The sequence below is a fragment of the Nannobrachium achirus genome (assembly GCF_963921795.1).
Source record: "Nannobrachium achirus genome assembly, chromosome: 22".
NCBI classification, from domain to species: domain Eukaryota; kingdom Metazoa; phylum Chordata; class Actinopteri; order Myctophiformes; family Myctophidae; genus Nannobrachium; species Nannobrachium achirus.
In genome coordinates this window covers 53,245,371-53,272,414 of record NC_137829.1, presented here as the reverse complement: position 1 = coordinate 53,272,414, position 27,044 = coordinate 53,245,371, and the positions used below count along the sequence as shown (strand labels likewise).

The 27,044-nt window shown below is 44.6% G+C and overlaps 1 protein-coding gene across 1 annotated transcript in view; it reads right to left on the bottom strand.

Annotated features, from left to right (window-relative positions):
- LOC308308133 (E3 ubiquitin-protein ligase SH3RF3-like) overlaps window positions 1-27,044 on the bottom strand; it is a gene marked incomplete at both ends in the record, with an annotated part of 206,526 nt that overhangs the window by 37,160 nt on the left and 142,322 nt on the right. The gene's annotated exons all lie outside the window — the stretch shown is intronic.

The window sequence follows — 27,044 nt, the reverse complement described above, 5'->3', positions numbered from 1 at the left end:
GGAACGATGCACTGAGGATAACGTCTCTGCCAGATGTCAACCTGTCCATCCTCCTTTTCTTGGAGGATGTGCACACTCTGCACTGAGTGAGGATATGGGTTGGCCGAAGGCACATGTGATTTATTCACCTTTGTGTCCAGGAAAAAGTGATCAAGAAAAACAAACACAGAACAAGCTATTTACACTTCACTGGCCATGTGTTTGCACAGGTCTTACCTCAGTCCCAGTCCTTCATTGACTACTCGAGCAGTGGCAGGTCCCCCTTCTTATAAAGGCTAAGCCCCTCCCACTGGACCGTACCAACTCTGAATTGAATCCACAATTATATATAAATACCAGACTCTTTCCATGTCCAGAGACAATATCATGCATACACATTAGTAGCAACACATTTAAAGTAGCATCACATTACTGAAATAATGACTCCCATTATACTTAAACTCATTTCACTTCAACTCACAGATAATTGTTCAGCATGAATGTTGATTGACCACAGGTGTGCTTAACAAGCTCCCTACGATGGAGTCCACCATTAATCAACCAATAAAATACACTCAGTTAACATTCTCTGCAACTTCATGAATAGACATTAATAAACTTAAACCGGTGTTATGTGAAATAATGATAGTTAAAAAATGATGGGTAAAACAACAGAACTATACAAAAGTCTGTTCATAGTAGTCAGTGGCAAGGGTAATTGCCACAGGACGGACCCAAGGAAAGGAGCAGTAAGTACTGTTCTCTCACTGGTTGAAACTGATGCTTTTTGCTGTGCTTCTCGAAGCCCAGTCTGCGACCAAGCCCACCATCTAACCTGCCAGATATTCAGAAACACTCGGGATAGCTCTCGCCGAACGCCGGAATCGTGCAATGATCTTGTCGCAAAGGCTTTCACACGCAACGAGGAAAACCTCGGCGAGCAAAGCCCGATCTTAAGTTGCGTCAGATCAGGGGTTTTGTCAGCGAGTGCCAAATAATGGTCGGCGACAGCATAATGGGAGCAAACATCTTGCAGTGTGTAGACTGTGGACGTGGCTCCAATGCTGCATAAAGAATGGACCTTGATGTGAAAAGGGTTGAAAACCACTTAATAAGTCTGTCTACAATCTGCCCCACAGATAGACCATCAGTCGGGCTCTAGACAGCAGCACCATGGGATTGAGCCTGTCCTCCTGACCTGACCCACAGTGTTCTGTAACCATGGGCACAGCAACGCAGAGCACAGAAAGATGGTTCACAGCTTCAGCTGCTCACAGCTGACACTCAGTGCCACTTGGAGGACTGATTTCAGGGTTTCGGAAACGACATAATAAACGTCAAGCATCTTGAAGACACAGAGAGTACAGAATGTGTCAGGAATGGATGCTGCAGTTTTTTCTTTCTCTCACCCAGACATGTTTTGCTAGCAGTGCCTCTTGTGACAGAGCAGAGCTGGATTCCTTAGTGTGTTGCAAGGTGGTGTTTGAGACTGGGTGGAACCGAAGGCCTGGTTCCCCATCACCAGCTCTGCTCCCACGCCTGAGAACTGATCCTCAAGTTCTTCAGTCGTTCGGGTCCAGGCGGGGAAAGAACAGAATTTGTCGCTGTTGGGTGGAAACCTTGTACTTCAAGTTTTTTTTTTAAATATTTTTTCAGGAAATGGAAAGATATTTTTCAGAAATAGTGAAAACACACAATCTCCAGTATAGGAGCATCCAACGCGCTGCATCGGGAGCTTGTAGATCGGCTAGTTTCACTACTTTTGCTTTGACACTCTTGTGCGACGAAGTAGGGCATTAAGTGACGGGAAAAAACGTACAAAGTTGAAATATGGAGATACAAGGTTTCTGCCCCACTTAGACAAGATGCAGTTTGAGACACTATGTCGTGCTCAAGTCTGAGCTCTTATGATAGCAGCTGCTCTTATCCACAGAGATTACGTGCGCGAGATACAGGGAAAGGGGTCCCTTAAGCACAGTTCAAAGAAAACAATTGAGTGCTAAAAAAGTAAGTGGATTTAGTGAGTTTTGGGGGAGTGAGGAGTGAGTCTGCAGTCCTGACCAGGCTCGGCGTGGCCGTCTGGGACACCGGGGATTTCCCCAAACGGCCGGTGGCGTGAGCGGCCGGTGTGTGTAGTGTAGCTAAATAACTAAAATGTTCGCATCGCGGAGCGGTGCGGAGCAGTGCGGCCTTGCGCAGCTATCTAGGAAGCAAAAAAAGACCCCACAGTTTGATTTGATCATAGCTTCGTCAATTATGAAGCGATTTCTAAAATTAAGACATCTCCATATTGCTTGCTTGGGAAGTCCACTTCCATGACAAATGACTATTATGTCCCTGTAAATATTGAAATGTTTGCTATTTTAAAATAGCTGATGTACAAGCTCCACTGTGCCCTCCCACATTGTGCCAGGCCTAGTTGGTAAATCCTGGCTCTATGTAGTGGAGTAAAAGTAAAATATTTGGATCTGAGATGTAGTGGAGTAGAAGTAAAAATACTGAAAACTGGAAATACTCAATTGTACAAATAGCTCAGAACTGTAGGCCTACTTAAGTACAGTAGCCTCCTTGAGTAAATGTAGTTACTTTACACCACTGTAAATGACTGCATACTGAGGAAGATTAAATGAATGTCTGAATAAATATACAGTGTGAAACAGTATCTGTATTGCATATTATGTTTCTCTCTTATAAATATTAGTTTTTTTGCTGTAATATTTCTACAATCTGAGTGTCAAGGGGAACTATGGTATTTTTCAACCTGAACCCTATTTTCTCATCTACTTTTATTTAAATGAGTGGTGGGATTTTCATCATTTCCAGTTGCTCCTGTAGGGAGCAGCGACTTTTGTTTCAATTTATTCCAATGGTGCAATTGAGCACCAATTGCCCCATTGGAATACATTGACAGGGCTGCCAAGTTCCAGACATTTTAAGAGTGAAACATTTTTGGGGGAGGGCGCGACATTTTTTGGCCTTTTTAACATCGATTTAGAGCGATTTCGTGGCCCGTGGGGCTTAAGTTGGTTGGCGCAGACGGGGTCACTACCTCATGCTCATTCAAACTGAGTGACCAGCACAAGTAGAAATAAACTTGTAACAAGAATGACCAATAAAGCCTACATTTATTAGTAAAATGTCAACCAATAGCACCTTATTCAGTTCAAGTTTAAAAATTATGACCAGAACAAAACAATACAAAAGCAGGGCTGCCAAGTTTCAGAAAAAGTTAGGAGCGAGACATTGGGGGGGGAGGGGCTCGGGGGTACCCTCATGCCCACGCGGGCGTCATGCCCATGCGGGCGTCATGCCCACGCGTGGGCGAAAAAAATCGGGTTTTCTTTGGGTTTTTCCATGTTTTTCGCAGGTTTCTATGGGTTTTTTTCTTTTATTTTTACCTGCGGTCCTTGGCCCGGAATGGTTGATCAAGTGCAGCTAACCTACAGGCTGAACAGTGAACACTGCTGCAGGGCTCCAGACAAACCAACGTCCCATTTTAAACATATTTGTAATTAATATCCTGGGCAATCATTTCTATTTTTATAATGTGATTTGTGGCTACTGGCTGTTTGCCAGGCAGGCACTGTAGGCAAGAAGATGTTTTCAAGTCAAGGACCCCTTAGCTAAGGGAGATGAAGCAGGACCCCCACTACATATTGTATCAAAATTATGTTGCAAATGAAATCTTAATAGATGTCATAGATAGCTCCATATACTTGTTTGACAGCACTGTGTATTTATCAAACATTTAAAACTCTCATCAGTAGGCTACTTCAGTGGTTCTCAAGCCTTTCAGCCTGCGCCCCAAATAATCATATTTTAACTGGGGACCCCCCCCCCCCTATAAGAGTTCAGGCAACATTTTGTATAACACGGCTCTACTGTGAAAATAGCAGATACATGTGAGCATGTAGATCTGCTATTTTCACAATGTCTGCCTCTAATACCTGACAATTTGTACAGTTGACAGTTTAATTTGTCATTTTAGAGCTATTAAAAAGTCTTTAAATTGTCACTTTAGAAATGTGCAGATGCCCTCTATACACTTAAACGTTATGTTAGTTTGTTTAGCATACTGTTGAGTGAGAAAACAATGTTGCACATTAAGTTAATCATGGCGACCCCCCAAAAATAATTTGGGGACCCCACTGGGGGTCCCGACCCACAAATTGAGAACCACTGGGCTACTGGGATTCTTCCCTCCAGTAGAGTACCGGTAGAAGTGTTGGTTCAAAACCGCCCTATCTCTTCTAAAGCCCTCCTCAGAATAGAGGATATTAGGGTTGAAGACAAGTGGATATACGTGTTAACCCATGAAATTATTGCGCGTGGGCTCGTTCGTGCATGCGCTTGCGGGAGGCAAGAGCTGGATTGTGGTCATCTTTGTGAAATATCGCTCGGCGTTTACTCGCGGAGCGAGTGTGTTTCTCCACCGCGGCCCCGCGGGGCGGCGCGATCCCCGGCCTCGCTAGCTCGCAGCAACGGCCGTCTCTAGGGCTCTCTCTCTCTCGCTCCGTCGCCTGCATGTGTGTATTAGCCTAGCTGAGCTAGACATCCCAGCCATGTTAAAACAAGGTAGGGTAGATACTGCAGTTAGTTAGCTAGCTGCATTAGTATCTAGGCTGGTTATACCAGGCTATGTGTGTATGTGTAGAGGGGAGAGAGAGTGGAGGAGCAGTGCAGCTGCATTCACTGCGCTTAGAATTCTCCGTGCGACTTTTACCGAGTGAGAAAACCCCCGCAACTTTCGGGAGAGGTCGGTGGGATGGCTGTAAAAATGCGTGAGAAATGACAAGTGTGGCGTGTGGCGTGAGAAGAGGTTAAATTGCGTGTCTCTCGTGAACTGTCCCTCACTTCCTACCAGAGCGGAGTGGAGTGCGAGCGGTGCGGGGAGCGGAGCGAGACGTTTTTTTTGTTGAGCGTGAGCGACTTTTATAATGGGTCTGAGCGCCGCGCACCACATGTTTCCAACAAAACAGTGGCGAGTGGAAAGCTCTCCAAGTCTCCATCAAAGCCGAGGCTCACGTTAGCGCAGCCATTTGTGTTGGGAACACACTGGCAAAGGAGAAAGTGTTTCGGACATGGTAGCAAACTACTTTTTTGACTCTGATTGACGGCCCTGAGCGGAGCGTGGAGCGAGCGCGGAGCGAGAGATGCGAAAATCAAGTTGAGCGACGGAGCGGCGGGGAGCGGAGCGGCCCGGTGGCCGACCAGAGCGACGAGTGAGAGGGACAAGAGCCCTCTGGAGCGGAGCGGCTTTTGTCATCGCTCCACTCCTTAAGGGTTAGGGGTTAGGTTTAGGGATAGAGGTTAGGGTAAGGCCACAGGACTTACATAAAAATGAATGGAAGTCTATGTAATGTCCCCACAAGTGATGTAAATATATATATATAGTGTGTGTGTGTGTGTGTGTGTGTGTGTGTGTGTGTGTGTGTGTGTGTGTGTGTGTGTGTGTGTGTGTGTGTGTGTGTGTGTGTGTGTGTGTGGTACTGCAGCGTTCCCTCTGCAGGTGTTCGTGCGAAGCATGGAGACTGGAGGTGGATTTGCATTAGCTTGGACCAGACTCCTAGAGCAGGGGTTTTCAAAGTGGGTGACGGGGCACCCTGGGGTGACGCGACGGCAGTCCAGGAGTGCCGCGAGATCATTTGATAATATTTGGAATTCATCTGGACACTTGAAAAAATATTTAGTATCATTTTAAACTTGAAGTTCAAAGTTATTTTCAGTCAGTTCTAACCAAAATGGATATTATCTCAGTGTTTTCCTCACAACCTAATTAAAATATCATCACTGTCGGGCAGAAATCTCGTTATTTCCAAGTTTCAAATGTGTACGTCTTTTGGTAAAGCAAAGCCCTGCTTCATCATACAAGACCGTTGCAAAAACTAGTGAAAACAGCCGATCTACAAGCACATCGCGAGGCGTTGTGTGCTTGTAGATCTGCTGTTTTCACTAGTTTAGTACATTTTTTAGATGATAAATACAAAATGAACGGTTTTGGACATACAAGGTTTCCACCCAACAACGACGATATGCTATAAATATAAGGTGCTGGGAGTGAAAATTATGATGTAGGGGTGCCTCGGATTAGAAAAATATTCATGGGGTGCCCTGAGACAAAAAAGGTTTGGGAACCCCTGTCCTGGAGGTATTGATGTGCGAATGCTCTCTAAACGCTGTAGAACAGCAGGGAAGCTAACCTGGCATGACCACTGGATGACCTGGATGACCTGGATGACCTGGCCACATGACCACTGGATGAGAAAGGCTTTTTTATTGTCTGTTTCTGAACAGCACACACCTGTCATGGATGACAAGCGACACATTGCAACATGTAGAAATAGACTCTCTCCAATAATAGGTCAACGAAGTTGATGGCTGCTGGGATTGGCTTGCAGGCAGTGCTGTTCACATGTTTCACTTAAAGGGGAAAACCACCCATTTTCAATATTGAACTGTCATTAATATACTTTAGAGGAGTTGCGTGGAAATAAAATTAAAAAAAGTTCCCCTCCCCCTTCTGTGTTGCCTAGAACTGGAGGATTGATTTGGGGGTTTGTATTGCAAAGTACACTGTGATGACATCACACCGGTGTACTTGATGGTTTTCCCCTTTAAGTAAAAGTATCAATACTGCGATGTAGACATTCTCTGTTACAAGTAAAGGTCTGGAATTCAACACACAAAACAAATCCTTTGAAAATGGCAGATCTACAAGCTCACAATGCAACGCATTGTGAGCTTGGGGACCCCTGGTCGATTAAATACCTAACCGTATATAGGATTTAAAGGTTAAGGAGTTTCATACATTCAGTGTCACTTCAACATCTTCAACTTGAAGCTGAAGATGCATTGATTTGAGGCATTCCGCTGTTGTGTTGTTCCCTCACAATAACTGGTCCTCCCTGCTTCCCCATTAAGCCACTGACTGTGTGCACGATGCAGCTCAGGTGTTCCCTTCTCTCTGTGATCTCTCGTACGCTCGCAGCTTGCAGATCTCGACGACATACAGTGAGTGGTACGACTCATTTTGAAGCTCTCCATCGTGGCCTTGTGCAAAGCAGCCTTTTCATCATCTCTTGAATTTCTCCAGAGCAGAACTTCTTCTTCAATTTGAAAGAACCTGCGCTTATTAGAGAATCCATGTATTTGTCTGGTCAGGCTGCCGGTTGAGCAGACTGCCTGCATGTTAATTGAGTGAATTCTCCCGACTATTCAAAATGTGAATACCGGTTGGTACATTAGCAGTGGTGGAAAAAGGCCTCAAATGTTTTACTCAAGTAAAAGTATCAATACTGCAATGTAAAATTACTCCGTTACAAGTTAAAAGTCTGGAATTCAAAATGTACTTGAGTCAAAGTACGAAAGTATTGGTATCAAAGTGTACTTAAAGTACCAATAGTAGCTGCTTGCTTCCTCCTCCACCCCAGCCTCCACCTTTGCACGATCAGTCTGGCTAAGCTCAAATACGTGTGATTGTCTGATTAAGTTACATGTCAATGTGGTTAAGCAAGTACTGTGATCTTGACTAAGTTTCATGTCAATGTTGTTAAGCTCAATACTGTGATTTTGTCTAAGTTCATGTCAATGTTGTTAAGCTCAACACTGTGATTTGACTTTGTTACATGTCATGGTTATTGCTATTATTTTGCTATTCTATCCCTATGGGGGAGGTTGTTAAGCGTTCCCTGATTTTGCTTAGCATGCTCAGAAAAGCCTGCACAAAATTCAGGGAGCATCTCAGAACGCGGAGCCCTTCAAACGCCAAGATTAACTGTATTCCATTTATGCAATAAATGGTTAAATCTTCTTGACGTGAATGTTCCTGCCTAAACCACAATTATTTGTTTGTTTCTTTTTTATTCAATACTTTTATGGGAGATACCGCCATATAGGGATGGGTATCGTTCACCTTTGAATCGATACGATACCTTTTTCGATACCTGGGAATCGATACGATACCCTTTTCGATACCATTTTCGATTTTATTTTATTTATTATTATTATAATTATTATTTTTCTTTTTCTATGGGCTATTTTACACACCACAATAGGTTATTAAGACAGTTATTCAGCCATTTTCATGTCAAGTAGGCCTAGTAGTAGAGTAGTTGGCTATGTATAACTATAGTGTTTGTCTACAATAGAATACTGTATACACAGAAAGAGTGGAGACTTCACTCTCGCTGCTGCGGGAGAGATGGAGAGCAGAGGTGATGATGATGATCACACAGTGTGGTGGAGCGGAGAGTAGGCCTATAGACGTTGGATAGTCATCATAATTGTAGCCCCAGGCCACTTAATATATTTTATTTCGGGCCATTTGTTTTGTTCAAAGTGCAATTCAATGCAACATTGCTCTGTCACTTTAAGAGAATGCTTTCCACAGGTGCTGATCTGGACAGATAGAGGGTAGTCTCGCGTGGCCAGACTGTTGCCTCCGCGTTTTGGTCAAATGCTCCCGGCATACAGTCTGGCAGACGGAAATAGAAACGGTGAGTGCGAGATAAAGCGGATGTGACGCAACCGCTCCCTTAGTGCAGTAGCAATAACATGTCCTACTGGAAGCGTTATGTCTCCTTTCAACATTTCTGGGGGCTTTATTTTGTCTTTCTCTGGTGTTATTGGTGTCACCTTCATGATGTTTTCAAACGTTTCATAAACTATACACTATAACAATAATAGGCAGCTCGAATGACTTTGTCTGAGCTATTGTGTTTCTGTTATGTTTCCAATGGGACTACAGTTCAGTGCAGCAGTGGCTACTTCCGATACTCGCCGTTCGGGAGCTGCTGTTCCAGACTCTATATAGCATTCGGAGATTGTGGAATAGTTGTCTGGCTACGCGAGACTAGATAGAGGGCAACCTGGGAGGAAGTGAGGAGAGAGTGGAGAGAAGGGAGACAGTGATTTTGGCAGAGACAAAGAAATGGTTGAAAACATGTGTTTTGGAAAAGAATGCTGAATGATGGATATGTTTTTTTAAGGACTAAAGAAACCTACAATACAAGTGAGTGGCTGTAGGTAACTGCAGAGATACTGTATAGCAGCAGTCAACACAGTAGTTTGAGTTTGTGATTACAGTAGCAGTTAGCCTAGCCACTGCCAGTCAGGTTACACAGTCAGTTTATCCAGTTAGCCAGCCTGGCTAGTTGGCAAAGAGAGACCTTCCAGACCTCCAAGATCTGCTAGAACGGGCCCAGATAGCGCTCCCGGTGACCAGGATAAAGCCGGGTAGTTCCTCTGGCAACGAGGGAGAAAGGACATTGCTCCATTTAAATCCACTAGTTAGCCATCACCAGTCCAGTCACTTTCCAAAGCTTGGAGGTGAAAACCCTTGAACTCTGATATTGTGAGTACTCACCCTTTATTTTTGGCTCAACTAGAGTGAAGCGGCTTCAACCATTTTAAAGCCACAACGATCCCCAGCATCGACAAGGCCTGCAACGGGGGGTTTTGTTTTATGTTATTTTTTGAGTGTGTGTGTGTGTGGGCCCACAAAGTAATTCATCTCTATTAGTTAAAGGTACATGTTGCGTTAAAAAATAATCTGCTTTATTGTTGTTATTGTGAAACAGTTCATATTTCTAAAAGGTTTAAAAGGTAACACAACCTATTTTGTGTGAACACAACACCTGTTGCTATTTTACTTTTGTTTTTGTTTAAAAAGGACATTTCATTTTATTTCCCTAACCTTTATTTTTCCTCTTTAGTTTAATAAATTGCCAAACAATTGTTGAGGAAGAAGTTGTTAAGTGGTTTATTTTAGGTGCACTTGGGAATTATCTCAGCAGTGCCTCCATTATGTAACGCTTCTATACCTTTTACTATAGGTAGCGTGTGTTCAAACTTAATTCCCACAATAACAACAATAAAGCAGATTATTTTTTAACGCAACATGTACCTTTAACTAATAGAGATGAATTACTTTGTGGGCCCACACACACACACTCAAAAAATAACATAAAACAAAACCCCCCGTTGCAGGCCTGGTCGATGCTGGGGATCGTTGTGGCTTTAAAATGGTTGAAGCCGCTTCACTCTAGTTGAGCCAAGAATAAAGGGTGAGTACTCACAATATCAGAGTTCAAGGGTTTTCACCTCCAAGCTTTGGGAAGTGACTGGACTGGTGATGGCTAACTAGTGGATTTAAATGGAGCAATGTCCTTTCTCCCTCGTTGCCAGAGGAACTACCCGGCTTTATCCTGGTCACCGGGAACGCTATCTGGGCCCGTTCTAGCAGATCTTGGAGGTCTGGAAGGTCTCTCTTTGCCAACTAGCCCGGCTGGCTAACTGGATAAACTGACTGTGTAACCTGACTGGCAGTGGCTAGGCTAACTGCTACTGTAATCACCAGTAAGACTCCCTAATCGGGAGATAAGCGACCGTTGGTCGCTTATCTCCACAAATAGGCCAAAAGTTTGTTTTACCAATTATTACACTCTATGTGAACATTTACATCAACAAATCCCAAGTACTATGCAGAACGACCCATTTCAAGTTTTTAATGTACAACAATATTTAGAAAATAGGTCTACAAGCTCACAATGCTACGCATTGTCCTCGTCCCTTATATTCCCATAGGTTATATGGAGATCTCAGTGTTTGTCAGTCCTTGTTCATTTATGCCCATATATGGACATCTCTATATCTACTGTAACAGTCCTTGTCCCTTTATGCCCGGAGATCTCTTAACTGTAAGTCCTTGTCCCTTTTATGCCCATATATGGATATCCCTGATGTCATCCGTATATGCCCATATATGGGCTTTCTAATATGCCCATATATGGAGATCTCTGTATCTCCATATATGGGTATAAAAGGATACTTCAGGTCTGACATCAGGTTTGTTTATATTGGGTTGCTAGGTTTGACATCACAAACTCCATGGGCCATCTGACCTAGAAATCTATATTTGGGCATAGATGACTCATCGTGACCTCATCATGATTTCAATCGCTATAAAAGGACTCTCAGTGACATACACTCTCCACAGATAAAGCAGTCAACCAGCCTACCAGTCAACCCATTCTTTGATTGCGACCGTAAGGTCGCAGTTTAGTATGAAAACCTCCACCGGCCGTCCGTCGGTCACACATGTGGTCGACCGCACGTCACACGTGCGGTCGACGTGTGATGAGGTCACGATGAGTCATCTATGCCCAAATATAGATTTATAGGTCAGATGGCCCATAGAGTTTGTGATGTCAAACCTAGCAACCCAATATAAACAAACCTGATGTCAGACCTGAAGTATCCTTTTATACCCATATATGGAGATACAGAGATCTCCATATATGGGCATATTAGAAAGCCCATATATGGGCATATACGGATGACATCAGGGATATCCATATATGGGCATAAAAGGGACAAGGGCTTACAGTTAAGAGATCTCCATATATGGGCATATCAGAAAGCCCATATATGTTCATATACTGATGACATCAGGAATATCCATATATGGGCATAAAAGGGACAAGGACTTACAGTTAAGAGATCTCCATATATGGGCATAAAGGGACAAGGACTGTTACAGTAGATATAGAGATGTCCATACATGGGCATAAATGAACAAGGACTGACAAACACTGAGATCTCCATATAACCTATGGGAATATAAGGGACGAGGACTGTCAGCTTGTAGACCTATTTTCTAAATATTGTTGTACATTAAAAACTTGAAATGGGTCGTTCTGCATAGTACTTGGGATTTGTTGATGTAAATGTTCACATAGAGTGTAATAATTGGTAAAACAAACTTTTGGCCTATTTGTGGAGATAAGCGACCAACGGTCGCTTATCTCCCGATTAGGGAGTCTTACTGGTTACTTTGTACAACTAGATTAACTTTTCAATGGCATCCCCACTGGAATTGACCGAAATGTACGACAGACAATGCCGGTCTTATACCAGGAAAGAAGCATTTCTTCGACTCAGACCTTATCGCCAGGGTTGGCTTATAGCAGCTGTCGGTAGATAATGCCGGTCTTATATAAGGGTCATTTGTATACGGTGTGATTTGCCATGGTTACTCATTGAAGTTGAATCTCCATATATGGAGATAACCTACGCATCACACTAAGTCTGACCTCACCAGCCCATATTTGGGCATGAGCAACTTATGTCTCCATATATGGAGATATGATGACATCACACAGTCCTCAGCCGATGATGTGGCGTGATGTCATACAATACACAAACAAGCCCAGATATGAGCAGGGCAAAGGTGTGACGTGTGACGTGTGACCGACCGACCGACCGACCGACCGACCGACCGACCGACGGACGGCCGGTGGAGGTTTTGATACCAGTAAGACTCCCTAATCGGGAGATAAGCGACCGTTGGTCGCTTATCTCCTGTCACACTGCTGACATCAGTATGACATCACACCGTACACAAATGACCCTTATATAAGACCGGCATTATCTACCGACAGATTAGTAACAAGATGTCAAAATCATTGAAGATTTACCCTACTAACCAACTGTTTACCATAGCAACCATGTTTTTTACCTTAGCAACCAACTGTTTACCCTAGCAACCAACTGTTTACCACAGCAACCATGTTTTTTTTACCCTAGCAACCAACTGTTTACCCTAGCAACCAATTGTTTACCATAGCAACCATGTTTTCTTACCCTAGCAACCAACTGTTTACCCTAGCAACCAACTGTTTACCATAGCAACCATGTTTTTTACAGGGCCTGGGATTGATGACATCAGAAATCTCCATATATGGGCATGAAAGGGATTTTGTTTCTGGAAATATGTCTGTGGGGTGCCACATTTGGAATAAAACACTTACATCACACATCTGGATATACATACAGCCCATCTAGTTTGCCTGTGTCCATTTATGCCCATATATCTGATGACATTGGGACAATGATCTCCATATATGGGCATAAAACTTATGTTAATTAGTAAAGCCTGGGGATCTCCATATATGGGCATGAGGGGTACCCTAAAAGGGCATCATCTGGGAATAGCAAATATAGTTATCCTAGAAAGTGAAAATCTTACATCAAAGGCCATAACTACCTACCTACCACCATACTGCATTCCTCATTAAACTACCTACCAGTAAGATGCCTAAGGGAGAAAAGCAAAGGGCGAGGTTGCACCATTTCTTGGTCTTCTGGCCAGTGATGTATATCGGACCATTTAACCATATATGGAGACATCTGGTACCCATAGATATTCACAGATATGGGCTTAATATTGATGACATAAGGGATCTCCATATATGGGCGTAAAAGGGATTTGGTTCCCCTGGCATCACAGGGATCTCCATATATGGGCATAAAATGGATTTGGTTACCCTGGCAACACGGGGATCTCCATATCTCCATATATGGGCATAAAAGGGAGTTGGTTCCCCTGGCATCACAGGGATCTCCATATATGGGCATAAAAGGGATTTGGTTCCCCTGACATTACAGTGATGTCAGTGGCTGGTTCTACAGAGGGGATCTCCATTTATGGGCATAAAAGGGAATGTATGTATGATGATGTCAGATATCATAGACGTCATAGGACTTTCACATAACGAATAACTGAGTAAGCATGTAAACCCGTAAAATCTATATTTGGGCATGGCTGATTTATGACCTCATCATGATGACACAAGCAAACACAGCTGAATTGTATAAATGATCAGTGCAGAAACCAACAGAAGTATTTGACCAAGACTCTTGATCTTCAAGAACCCTGAGAACCTGTATTGTTTGGTATTTTACCATTTTTGGTGTTTGAAATGTTGAACTGGACTTTACATCGTGAAATCTGTCGGTAGATAATGCCGGTCTTATATAAGGGTCATTTGTGTACGGTGTGATGTCATACTGATGTCAGCAGTGTGATGTCATACTGATGTCAGCAGCTATGTCTCTATATATGGAGTTATATGTTGTTCGTGTCCAAATATGGGGCTTGTGAGGTCAGACTTAGTGAGATTCGTCGGCTATCTCCATATATGGAGGGATGTAGGGTAAAAACATGGTTGCTATGGTAAACAGTTGGTTGCTAAGGTAAAAAAAACATGGTTGCTATGGTAAACAGTTGGTTGCTAGGGTAAAAAAATGGTTGCTATGGTAAACAGTTGGTTGCTAGGGTAAAAAAACATGGTTGCTATGGTAAACAGTTGGTTGCTAGGGTAAACAGTTGGTTGCTAGGGTAAAACCATGGTTGCTAAGGTGGTTGCTAACGTACACTAACAGACCAGCAACAACAGACTGTTGCCACAGCAACGTACACAAAGGTTTGTGTACACATGTGGTGTGATGTCATACTGATGCGGAGATATGAGCAGGGCAAAGGTGTGACGTGTGACGTGTGACCGACCGACCGACCGACGGACGGCCGGTGGAGGTTTTGATACTAAACTGCGACCTACGGCCGCAACTAAACTGCGACCTTACGGTCGCAACAAACTCAAACTACTGTGTTGACTGCTGCTATACAGTATCTCTGCAGTTACCTACAGCCACTCACTTGTATTGTAGGTTTCTTTAGTCCTTAAAAAAACATATACATCATTCAGCATTCTTTTCCAAAACACATGTTTTCAACCATTTCTTTGTCTCTGCCAAAATCACTGTCTCCCTTCTCTCCACTCTCTCCTCACTTCCTCCCAGGTTGCCCTCTATCTGTCCAGATCAGCACCTGTGGAAAGCATTCTCTTAAAGTGACAGAGCAATGTTGCATTGAATTGCACTTTGAACAAAACAAATGGCCCGAAATAAAATATATTAAGTGGCCTGGGGCTACATAATAATAAACATTATAGGCTATTGTCGGCTATTTTCACAGTAACGAGTGTAGCCTACTAAAGCAGTCATTAAACTTTCAGTAGCCCACTGTTACATATGCGACCGGCCAGGGGTGTGTTCAAAAGTATCGAAACAAGGTATCGTTTGTTTTTACGCGAACCGATACTCGATAGTATCGATGTCATGCGATCGATACCATTAAAAGTATCGGTGACGATACCCAACCCTACCGCCATACCGTCGTTAAACAGTGATTTATTACCGCGATAACTAAAAATCCAGACAAATCCGCCGGAGCAAACAGTGATTTAATGGCTGTCTGTCTGTCTGTCTGTCTGTCTGTCTGTCTGTCTGTCTGTCTGTCTGTCAGAATGAATGACTGACTGACTGACTGACTGATTGACAGGCCCTTCCCCTTTACAAGCGTCAGATTGTCAATATTCCTTTCAGGATAACCGTCTGTGTGACTGTCAAGTCTGTCAGTCTGTTCTTTAATGCGTCGCCATAGCGGTGTCAGTCATTGCATTGCTTTGAGAGCAGCACACCAAGAGCCCATGCCCCAACTTCAGTGACATCATTAATAAACAACATACTGTAGCTCGAATGGCTCAAATGGCTTACAATTACTATACTTTATATTTATATAACATAGATACTTTGTTTCTCAAGCGTTTTCATCTCAAGGACCCCCAAATGTACCTGGAAACATTCTGTGCCAGGGACAAGATTAGTTAGTTGTTAGTTACAAAATCTTGACAACAAAATTGTCAAGCTTTGAAAATAGAAGATCTGCTAGCTCACAACCTGCCACGATGAAACCTGTACATCCGCTATTTTCGAATAGCCAATGTATATTGGGTTAAAGTGGACGGAGTGATTTTGATATTAACGAATTTAGCTGGGGACCCTCTGGAACGTCCTCAAGGACCCCCGGGGGTCCCGCTGACCCCACTTTGAGAACCACAGCTTTATAGTTGCAGAACGATGATGACTGTGATGTGTTTTACCAGTCGTTAATGCCCTAAAAGGTACGCAAAATGATAGAAATAGACGTCGCAAGGAGATGAATGGCTGTTTGATGGTCAGAAACGTACAGTTAGGCTTACAACGTGTTAACGATTCAGGTTGGGTTACAGAGATTCACAGATAGGTTTAGGGTTTGGTACGGGAGTTGAGCCTGAGTTACATTTAGTTGCATGCTATTGTCTTCGCAGATCTACAAAACATTCATTTTAGTTGTTTTCAGCAATATTTTCAATGCTGTACTTAAAAGTTTTGTCCTCAAAAGTATAGTACAAACTTTGTGTGTGTGCGTGCGTGCGTGCGTGCGCGCGCGCGCGTGCGTGTGTGTGTGCAGGACAGAGCTCGCTGCGCTCAGTGTTTGAGATGTCACATTTCCATATTAATGGATATGCTAATCAAAGCCAAATCATATGCTAATGAGCATGATAGATTGATGCCGGGCAGATAACTCCACTCTCACTGTCTCAGGGGAGAGCGCACGCACGCACGCACGCACGCACGCACGCACGCACGCACGCACGCACGCACACACACACACACACACACACACACACACACACACACACACACACACACACACACACACACACACACACACACACACACACACACACACACACACACACACACACACACACATGCTGCAGTAGAGTACTGTGAGTACGTTTGCGAGTATTGTGCGTGTGCGCGCTCACGTGGGCGCATGTGTGTGTGCGTGCCAAGATAGAGAGAATGTGTCCCTCTATGCATTTGTCTGAATTACATTTCTGAGGTCATCTTTCATGTGTCGAGAGCTGTGTTTAAATTAGCGTCTCTTTAAGTGTATGTGTGTGTGTGCATGTGCGTGTTGTGTATTCCCTCTGTCTCACCAGGTGATGCAGGAGGAGCTGATATCTGCACTGTGAAAAGGGCAACGCGGTAAGATCCATGCATGTATGCTGCACGCACACACACACACACACACGCACGCATGCACGCACGCACGCACACACGCACACGCACACACACACACACACACACACACAGTGGCAGGTGTGCGCCAACTCCCGACTGGTACAGTAGTACAGATAATGAGATAGGAAGGGAGTGGTATAAGAGCAGCAACAACACTAGTATATCGTCGTTGTCGGGTGGAAATCTCGTATCTCGGGTGGGTGGGTCAAGGTTTCAGACCTTTTCAGGCGGGCGGGCGGGCGGGTTATCACCACTCTCATGTGCAAAAAATAAATAAGAATAATCACCTGTTCTTATTTGCCTTTTATTCTTAATAAGAGTAGGCCTATAAGAATAAGAATACAACATTTGAATACGAGCACGAGCGAGCGAGTTTTAAAATGCGCTCCTGTTGGGGCCGCGAACCACATCTTGCCAACATTTGACACAACGTGAGGTCGTGAGCACAGCAGAGAAGATGCACAAACAATTCAGCGCGCGTCGCTGATCAGGATTTCAGTTATATGTCTCTGTCATCCACACAAGTCCGTTTATAGCTAAATACTTTGTGTCGGTTAAGTTATATAACCAGTCAGTCAATGGATACGATTTGAAACACAACTTTCGCAAGTGAGGCGGATTTTTTGACTGAATGAACCAACCACGCTTACCTCGAGTCGTCCCACCTCTCCAATCTGGTGATTAATCAATAACCAACAGGATTTAATATTGTCCGTCTTTTGCTGTCTGTTTAAAGTGCGAGGCGCTGTATAAATATGATTGACATAAAACCGCCATTCTTACCCCGACGATTTAGAGAGAATGAACGTCTTGAATGAATGTCTTTTAGGCTAAAGCCCAATTTGAACAACACGTTTGTTAATTTAGTCCATGACAATATTGTGGTACTGTAAACGTTTCTGTAAAGCAACTTTGGGTACTTAGAAGAGCCGTATATAAAGATGAGCTATTGTGGAGATGATATACCATGTTTTTTTTAAATGCGGGTTGCGGGCGGATTCGTTGATTTGTATATTGTTCTGCGGCGCGGGCGCGGGCGGGTTACGTTCCGTGCGGGCTGTGGGTCGTGCGGGTTATGAAAAAAACCTGACCCGCGCACCACTAACAAGCACACAACGCCTCGCACCGTTTTTTCTTTAAATAATGGAATGCTATGATTTTCATGTTGCAGTATTGTGACCGTTTCGCGAGGCTTGTGGTTACCGGGGTAGTATACACCGGCTGAGAGGGTCGGAAACACTCGGCTGTCGCCTCTCAGCCGGTGTATACTCCCCCGGTAACCACTCGCCTCTTGTGGCTTATTGCTTTAACGGAACCCAGTATCTGGGGGGAACATTAGCCAAGAATAGCAGATCTATAAGCCTGTAGATCGGCTATTTTTGCAGAAGAGATTTTTGGCGTATTCTACGTGGAAATAGCGGTCCAAGTCTCAAGTCCAGTTGACTTAAAGGGGACATCCAGACCAAAACATCCTCCCTGAATGCATGTTCTCATAAATGTTCCCACCTGGTTTGGTGGATTTCTGTTATTGTTGCTCCTCATCCGAGTTTTGACCACCACTTCCTCACAGCCAAAAACGCTTATTTTGGCCGTTCCAAAGTAACCTTTTTCTTCATGAATCGTCTATTTATTTATAGTTCCCTGAGACCACTGGAAGTCTTGCTCGTCCACCAAGTATTGACCCGGAAGAGAAACAAGCTGAAAACAATGACACGGTTTCAAGAGCCAGATTCTACCGTATCGCGAGGTTTCCGGTTACTACGCTTCTAACGTAACTTCTTTAGTGCAAAGAAAGCTGTGTCCTTAGGCTAAATGCCAAGAAAACTGAGGTTATCACCTATAACTTACCGGAACACCCACCTCTGACAACAACAGGAGGCGCTGTGCTGAAGGAAGTCAAGGACTTCAAGTACCTGGGCGCATGGGTCAACTCAACCGAGAAAGATCTTAAAGTGAGGAAGGCACTTGCATGGAAGGCCCTGAACGGCATGAACAGTGTATGGAACTCCAACCTCCCCTGCCAAATCAAGCTCAGCTTCTTCTTTGCAACTTCTGTTATGAATGCCAACCCTGCAGAAGTCTCTAGACGGGTGCTACACCAGAATGTTGCTTGCAGTATTTAACATCAGCAATGTTACCAACAAGAGCCTGTATGAATGGAATACCAAGGGTGAGCGAGAAAATTGCTGCCAGAAGAATGAGACTAGCAGGACACTGCCAAAGACACCAGGAGCTTCCTGCCAGCAAACTGGTGCTGTGGGAACCAACACATGGGCACCAGTCACGAGGACGTCCCACAATAACATACGTGGATGTACTCAAGAAAGACGTAGGAGCACAAAGCACCAACGAGCTGGCCAGATGTATGGAGAACCGGGATGACTGGAAGCGACGATGGAAGGCTCGTCTGAGGACGACCTAGAGAGAGTTATTACAGCCAGTATGTACACAACGAGGCATGGTGGTATAAATAAGCATCTGGCCATGGGGACTCGACATTAGCAGCATGAATAGAGCCATCGCAGTCTGCAATAGAACCAAATATCTAATCTGACAGATTCTGACAGCTCTCGCCGAGCGCTGGAATCGGGCAATGATCCCGATCTCCAAGCAAAGCCCGATCTCACGGCAGATTGGGGTTTTGTCGACTAAATACTCGCGACAGCATAATCTGAGAAAATATCTTGCAGTGTGTGCCAGCCTTAAGACTAGAGCAGGGGTCTTCAACAGGGGGTCCAGGACCCCTAGGGGGTCCTCAGAGTTACTACAGGGGGTCCTCCAAATCTTTGTGTGATAGAATTTTTTTTTCCTCCTTCAATATTAACCACTTTAGCCAAAAATAGCCGATCTACAAGCTCGAGGCGTGTCACGCACACACGTACACAACGTTCTAAAACTCCAGCTGAGGCCCTGCTCATTAGGTCCCCCAGTACCCACCACACACACACACACACACACACACACACACACACACACACACACACACACACACACACACACACACACACACACACACACACACACACACACACACACACACACCCCTCCCCCTGACACCCCCTGCTGTGACAAAGTGATGGAGATGTCTAAATTATTGATGCATCTCTATCTAATAAGTCTGTGTGTGTGTGTGTGTGTGTGTGTGTGTGTGTGTGTGTGTGTGTGTGTGTGTGTGTGTGTGTTTGTTGATGTGTGTGTGCGTGCCATGTGTTTGCACCTATATCTCAGCCTTTTAGTTTAATGACCACCAATGCGGTCAAGCGACTAATTTCATGATTAATACATTAAACAATAACCACTTTAATCGTTACTTATTTTTCATACATTGGTTATTCAAAAATAGCAGATCTACAAGCTCATGGCGCGGCACTGAGTGCCTTGACAATGTCTGAGCACCAAAGATAAATAAACATAAGTTTTTCATAAAAGCATTAGGATTTAGAAGACAGTAGTCATGTTTCCATAAACTTATTCGAATTAGTGAAGCGAATGAGACGAAGGGTCACTCCGTGTGTAACAACCGGTTTGTTTTGTGGGCTAACGCTATACAATGGATGTTAATTAAGCGGCGGGGGAAAGTGTTATAGGAGGACGATATGGACCAGAACGCCATAATTTATTTCCATTCACAAATGCACATTTATTTTATTCGATAAAGCCTCAAAATCCACCTCCTCCAAGCGGATACATTTTTTTGCGAATAATGAAAGTTTATTCGAATTTTGAAGTGTTTCCATAAAAAGATTTATTTGCAAAACTCTTAATGCGCATTAATTAAGAGGCTTTATGGAAACGCAGCTAGTGTTAGGTATTTTTTTGGTGAAAAAGAAACAATGGGGATCAGCGAGATATGAGTGGTTGTGCGCGCACGTGTGCCTAACTCTAGCCCCAACCCTAACCTTCCTAATATACGTAAACGACATGGCATCCACTTGCGACTGCAACCTATTCCTTGTTCGCGGATGACTCGGCTCTCCTAGTCTCAGGCAAGGACCACTTGGGAGGTTGAAAAGACACTCAACTCTGAACTAAGTAAGATCTGCACATGGCTTAACGACAACAAATTATCAATTCACCTGGAAAAAACTGAATCCATCCTCTTTGGATCAAATCATAACCTCAAAAAGGTCGATAACTTCACAATCAAAGTGGATGACAAGGTCATAACATGAAAAAACGAAATCTCCTACTTAGGATGTATCCTTGAAGCTAATCTTTCCAGCAAAAAGATTACTTCAAAGGTAATAAATAAAATCAACCAAAAAACTTGTTTCCTACAGAGGATCGCCCTGATGGTCAATTTCAACACACTGAAGACCATAGCTGGTGCAATAATCCAGCCCCTCTTTGCCACGTATGGTATCATGACGCCCCACAAGCCCTGAAAACTAAGCTCCAAACAGCCCAAAACAAACTAATTAGGGTTCTGCTTAACCTTCCCTATCAGACTCACCTCACCACCACTCACCAGTTAAGAGTGGGGTGGCTCAGAGTAGATGACAGAGTACAGCAACTTGCAATGGGCCTGGTGTACAAGATACACTACACCACTATGATACCCAAGTACCTGTCAAAATACTTTATAAACGTTAAGGACGTCCACAATTACAACACCAGAGGCAGCGCCACAGATCACGTCCAACCCAGAGTCAACTCAAACAAAGGGTCAAACTCGTTCTTCTGCTATGCAACCAAAATGTGGAACGCCCTAAAGGCCTTAAAGGAGTGTGGTTCCCTAGCATCCTTTAAAATCGCCCTGAAAACCAGGGACGGAGGTGAACTACTGGTAGGGGCCCTCGGGTCACAGTGGGGGCCAGAGGTGAATTACTGGTAGGGGCCCTCGAGTCAAAGTGGGGGGCCGGAGGTGAACTACTGGTAGGGGCCCTCGAGTCACAGTGGGAGGCCAGAGGTGAATTACTGGTAGGGGCCCTCGAGTCACAGTGGGGGCTGGAGGTGAATTACTGGTAGGGGCCCTCGAGTCACAGTGGGGGGCCGGAGGTGAACTACTGGTAGGGGCCCTCGAGTCACAGTGGGGGGCCAGAGGTGAATTACTGGTAGGGCCCTCGAGTCACAGTGGGGGGCCGGAGGTGAACTACTGGTAGGGGCCCTCGAGTCACAGTGGGGGGCCAGAGGTGAATTACTGGTAGGGGCCCTCGAGTCACAGTGGGGGGCCAGAGGTGAATTACTGGTAGGGGCCCTCGAGTCACAGTGGGGGGCCAGAGGTGAATTACTGGTAGGGGCCCTCGAGTCACAGTGGGGGCTGGAGGTGAATTACTGGTAGGGGCCTCGGGTCACAGTGGGGGGCCGGAGGCGGAGGGTGCTGACTTCTCCGAGACATGCTTTTCCATTGGACAGTGAGCGAGGGAAGAGAAAGAGCGAATTAAAGCACAATAAAGTCATTCTCTCTGAAATATTCCGTTTCTCCTAACGGTGGCCAAACGGTTGTCATGTCCTGGGTTCAGCAGGGAGTGTTGCTACCGGGGGGCCGGAGGTCACAACGGGACCACCCATGCTGGGAATCAGGGACGTGCTGGGCCCCTGATTCAGCCCGGGAAAAAGAGTTGCAGAGGCCCTCATTGCGCGCTATAGAGAGATCTCTCTCTATAGCGCTGCTGCTACTCAAAGATTTGCCATTTCAGATCATGACAAGTGACAAGCCAGTGGGCCAATTACTGTACATGAGTTATATTTCGTCGTTGTCGGGTGGAAACCTTCTATGTCCAAAACCGTTTGTTTTGTATTTATCATTTTAAAAATGATTTAAACTAGTGAAAACAGACAATCTACAAGCACACAACACGCTTGTAGATCTGCTGTTTTCACTACTTTTGTACAACGGCCTTGTATGATGAAGCAGGGCTTTGCTTCATCTCCAAGTTACATTTGAAACTTGGAGATACGAGGTTTCTGTCCGACAGTGACGATTTACTTTGTTGGCCGCCCAGCCCCCAAAATGGAACGAAGGCCGACTTTTTATTTTTTCATTTTTTTCCTAATGGCCGGCCTGGACCGGCCGGGAATGAACCGGCCGTTCGGGAGTTGTCCCGCTTTTCCCAATGGCCAGCACGTCCCTGCTAGAAACAGATGGAAACAGACAACCATATCCTGCACCGCGCTCGCCATGCGGGGTAAAACATATCAAACAGTAGCTATGACTATGACGAAAAATGTTTGTCGACTGCGTTTTTCTCACTGATGAAAACGTATCTCATTGGGTAGCGGAGTAACGTAACGGATTAGTTTTTAAAGGCAGTAACGATGTAACTTAACAAGGTACTATACAAAGTAACGATACCCAACACTGGTGTGTACATGCTTGTGTGCCTGCGTGTGTGCCTGCGTGTGTGCCTGCGTGTGTGCGTGTGCTTGTGGTTGTGAGGCAGGGCATTGCAGAAAAAACAAACCTCAAACCTCCCCTGGATGAATAAAGACAGACGAAAAATAAAAAGTTGCCCGCAGGCACAAAATCTAGAAAAAGAACTTCAAAACAAACAGCATGTTAAGAGAGGAAACGTGGCTTTGTATTTTACATGGACCCCAGATAAGTTTCACTTAGATTTTTAATGGTTTAGCCGTTTAAATAAACACAAGAGGCTTTGATCTGAAACTGTAACTGATAAAGAGAACATCTAAGAAACCACAAGACGGTTTAACGTTATTTGGCCGCTGTTCACCTTGTATGCTCTGTCACTATGAGAGGGCTGTTCACCTTGTATGATCTGTCACTATGAGAGCTGTTCACCTTGTATGATCTGTCACTATGAGAGGGCTGTTCACCTTGTATGCTCTGTCACTATGAGAGCTGTTCACCTTGTATGATCTGTCACTATGAGAGCTGTTCACCTTGTATGATCTGTCACTATGAGAGCTGTTCACCTTGTATGATCTGTCACTATGAGAGGGCTGTTCACCTTGTATGATCTGTCACTATGAGAGGGCTGTTCACCTTGTATGCTCTGTCACTATGAGAGCTGTTCACCTTGTATGATCTGTCACTATGAGAGCTGTTCACCTTGTATGATCTGTCACTATGAGAGCTGTTCACCTTGTATGATCTGTCACTATGAGAGCTGTTCACCTTGTATGCTCTGTCACTATGAAGCTGTTCACCTTGTATGATCTGTCACTATGAGAGGGCTGTTCACCTTGTATGATCTGTCACTATGAGAGGGCTGTTCACCTGGTATGATCTGTCACTATGAGAGGGCTGTTCACCTTGTATGATCTGTCACTATGAGAGGGCTGTTCACCTTGTATGCTCTGTCACTATGAGAGCGCTGTTCACCTGGTATGATCTGTCACTATGAGAGAGCTGTTCACCTTGTATGATCTGTCACTATGAGAGGGCTGTTCACCTGGTATGATCTGTCACTATGAGAGGGCTGTTCACCTGGTATGATCTGAGCTAATGAGGGCTGTTCACCTTGTATGATCTGTCACTATGACAGGGCTGTTCACCTTGTGTGCTCTGTCACTATGAGAGCTGTTCACCTTGTATGATCTGTCACTATGACAGGGCTGTTCACCTTGTGTGCTCTGTCACTATGAGAGCTGTTCACCTTGTATGATCTGTCACTATGACAGGGCTGTTCACCTGGTGTGCTCTGTCACTATGAGAGCTGTTCACCTGGTATGATCTGTCACTATGAGAGCTGTTCACCTTGTATGCTCTGTCACTATGAGAGGGCTGTTCACCTGGTATGATCTGTCACTATGAGAGGGCTGTTCACCTGGTATGATCTGTCACTATGAGAGGGCTGTTCACCTGGTATGATCTGTCACTATGAGAGGGCTGTTCACCTTGTATGCTCTGTCACTATGAGAGGGCTGTTCACCTTGTATGATCTGTCACTATGAGAGCTGTTCACCTTGTATGATCTGTCACTATGAGAGCTGTTCACCTGGTATGATCTGTCACTATGAGAGGGCTGTTCACCTTGTATGATCTGTCACTATGAGAGGGCTGTTCACCTTGTATGATCTGTCACTATGAGAGCTGTTCACCTTGTATGCTCTGTCACTATGAGAGCTGTTCACCTTGTATGATCTGTCACTATGAGAGCTGTTCACCTTGTATGATCTGTCACTATGAGAGCTGTTCACCTTGTATGATCTGTCACTATGAGAGCTGTTCACCTTGTATGATCTGTCACTATGAGAGGGCTGTTCACCTTGTATGATCTGTCACTATGAGAGCTGTTCACCTTGTATGATCTGTCACTATGAGAGGGCTGTTCACCTTGTATGATCTGTCACTATGAGAGCTGTTCACCTTGTATGATCTGTCACTATGAGAGGGCTGTTCACCTTGTATGATCTGTCACTATGAGAGCTGTTCACCTTGTATGATCTGTCACTATGAGAGCTGTTCACCTTGTATGATCTGTCACTATGAGAGCTGTTCACCTTGTGTGCTCTGTCACTATGAGAGCTGTTCACCTGGTATGATCTGAGCTAATGAGGGCTGTTCACCTGGTATGATCTGTCACTATGAGAGGGCTGTTCACCTTGTGTGCTCTGTCACTATGAGAGCTGTTCACCTGGTATGATCTGAGCTAATGAGGGCTGTTCACCTTGTATGATCTGTCACTATGACAGGGCTGTTCACCTTGTGTGCTCTGTCACTATGAGAGCTGTTCACCTTGTATGATCTGTCACTATGACAGGGCTGTTCACCTTGTATGATCTGTCACTATGAGAGGGCTGTTCACCTGGTATGATCTGTCACTATGAGAGCTGTTCACCTTGTATGATCTGTCACTATGAGAGCTGTTCACCTTGTATGCTCTGTCACTATGAGAGCTGTTCACCTTGTATGATCTGTCACTATGAGAGGGCTGTTCACCTTGTATGATCTGTCACTATGAGAGGGCTGTTCACCTTGTATGCTCTGTCACTATGAGAGGGCTGTTCACCTGGTATGATCTGTCACTATGAGAGGGCTGTTCACCTTGTATGATCTGTCACTATGAGAGCTGTTCACCTGGTATGATCTGTCACTATGAGAGGGCTGTTCACCTTGTATGATCTGTCACTATGAGAGCTGTTCACCTTGTATGATCTGTCACTATGAGAGCTGTTCACCTTGTATGCTCTGTCACTATGAGAGCTGTTCACCTTGTATGCTCTGTCACTATGAGAGCTGTTCACCTTGTATGCTCTGTCACTATGAGAGCTGTTCACCTTGTATGATCTGTCACTATGAGAGGGCTGTTCACCTTGTATGCTCTGTCACTATGAGAGGGCTGTTCACCTTGTATGCTCTGTCACTATGAGAGCTGTTCACCTGGTATGATCTGTCACTATGAGAGGGCTGTTCACCTTGTATGATCTGTCACTATGAGAGGGCTGTTCACCTTGTATGATCTGTCACTATGAGAGAGCTGTTCACCTGGTATGATCTGTCACTATGAGAGGGCTGTTCACCTTGTATGATCTGTCACTATGAGAGCTGTTCACCTTGTATGATCTGTCACTATGAGAGCTGTTCACCTTGTATGCTCTGTCACTATGAGAGCTGTTCACCTGGTATGATCTGTCACTATGAGAGCTGTTCACCTGGTATGATCTGTCACTATGAGAGAGCTGTTCACCTGGTATGATCTGTCACTATGAGAGGGCTGTTCACCTTGTATGATCTGTCACTATGAGAGCTGTTCACCTTGTATGATCTGTCACTATGAGAGCTGTTCACCTTGTATGCTCTGTCACTATGAGAGCTGTTCACCTTGTATGCTCTGTCACTATGAGAGCTGTTCACCTGGTATGATCTGTCACTATGAGAGGGCTGTTCACCTTGTATGATCTGTCACTATGAGAGCTGTTCACCTTGTATGCTCTGTCACTATGAGAGCTGTTCACCTTGTATGATCTGTCACTATGAGAGGGCTGTTCACCTTGTATGATCTGTCACTATGAGAGCTGTTCACCTTGTATGCTCTGTCACTATGAGAGCTGTTCACCTTGTATGATCTGTCACTATGACAGGGCTGTTCACCTTGTATGATCTGTCACTAATGAGAGGGCTGTTCACCTTGTATGATCTGTCACTAATGAGAGGGCTGTTCACCTGGTATGATCTGTCACTATGAGAGCTGTTCACCTTGTATGATCTGTCACTAATGAGAGGGCTGTTCACCTGGTATGCTCTGTCACTAATGAGAGGGCTGTTCACCTTGTATGATCTGTCACTAATGAGAGGGCTGTTCACCTGGTATGATCTGAGCTAATGAGAGCTGTTCACCTTGTATGCTCTGTCACTATGAGAGGGCTGTTCACCTTGTATGATCTGTCACTAATGAGAACGCTCGGCT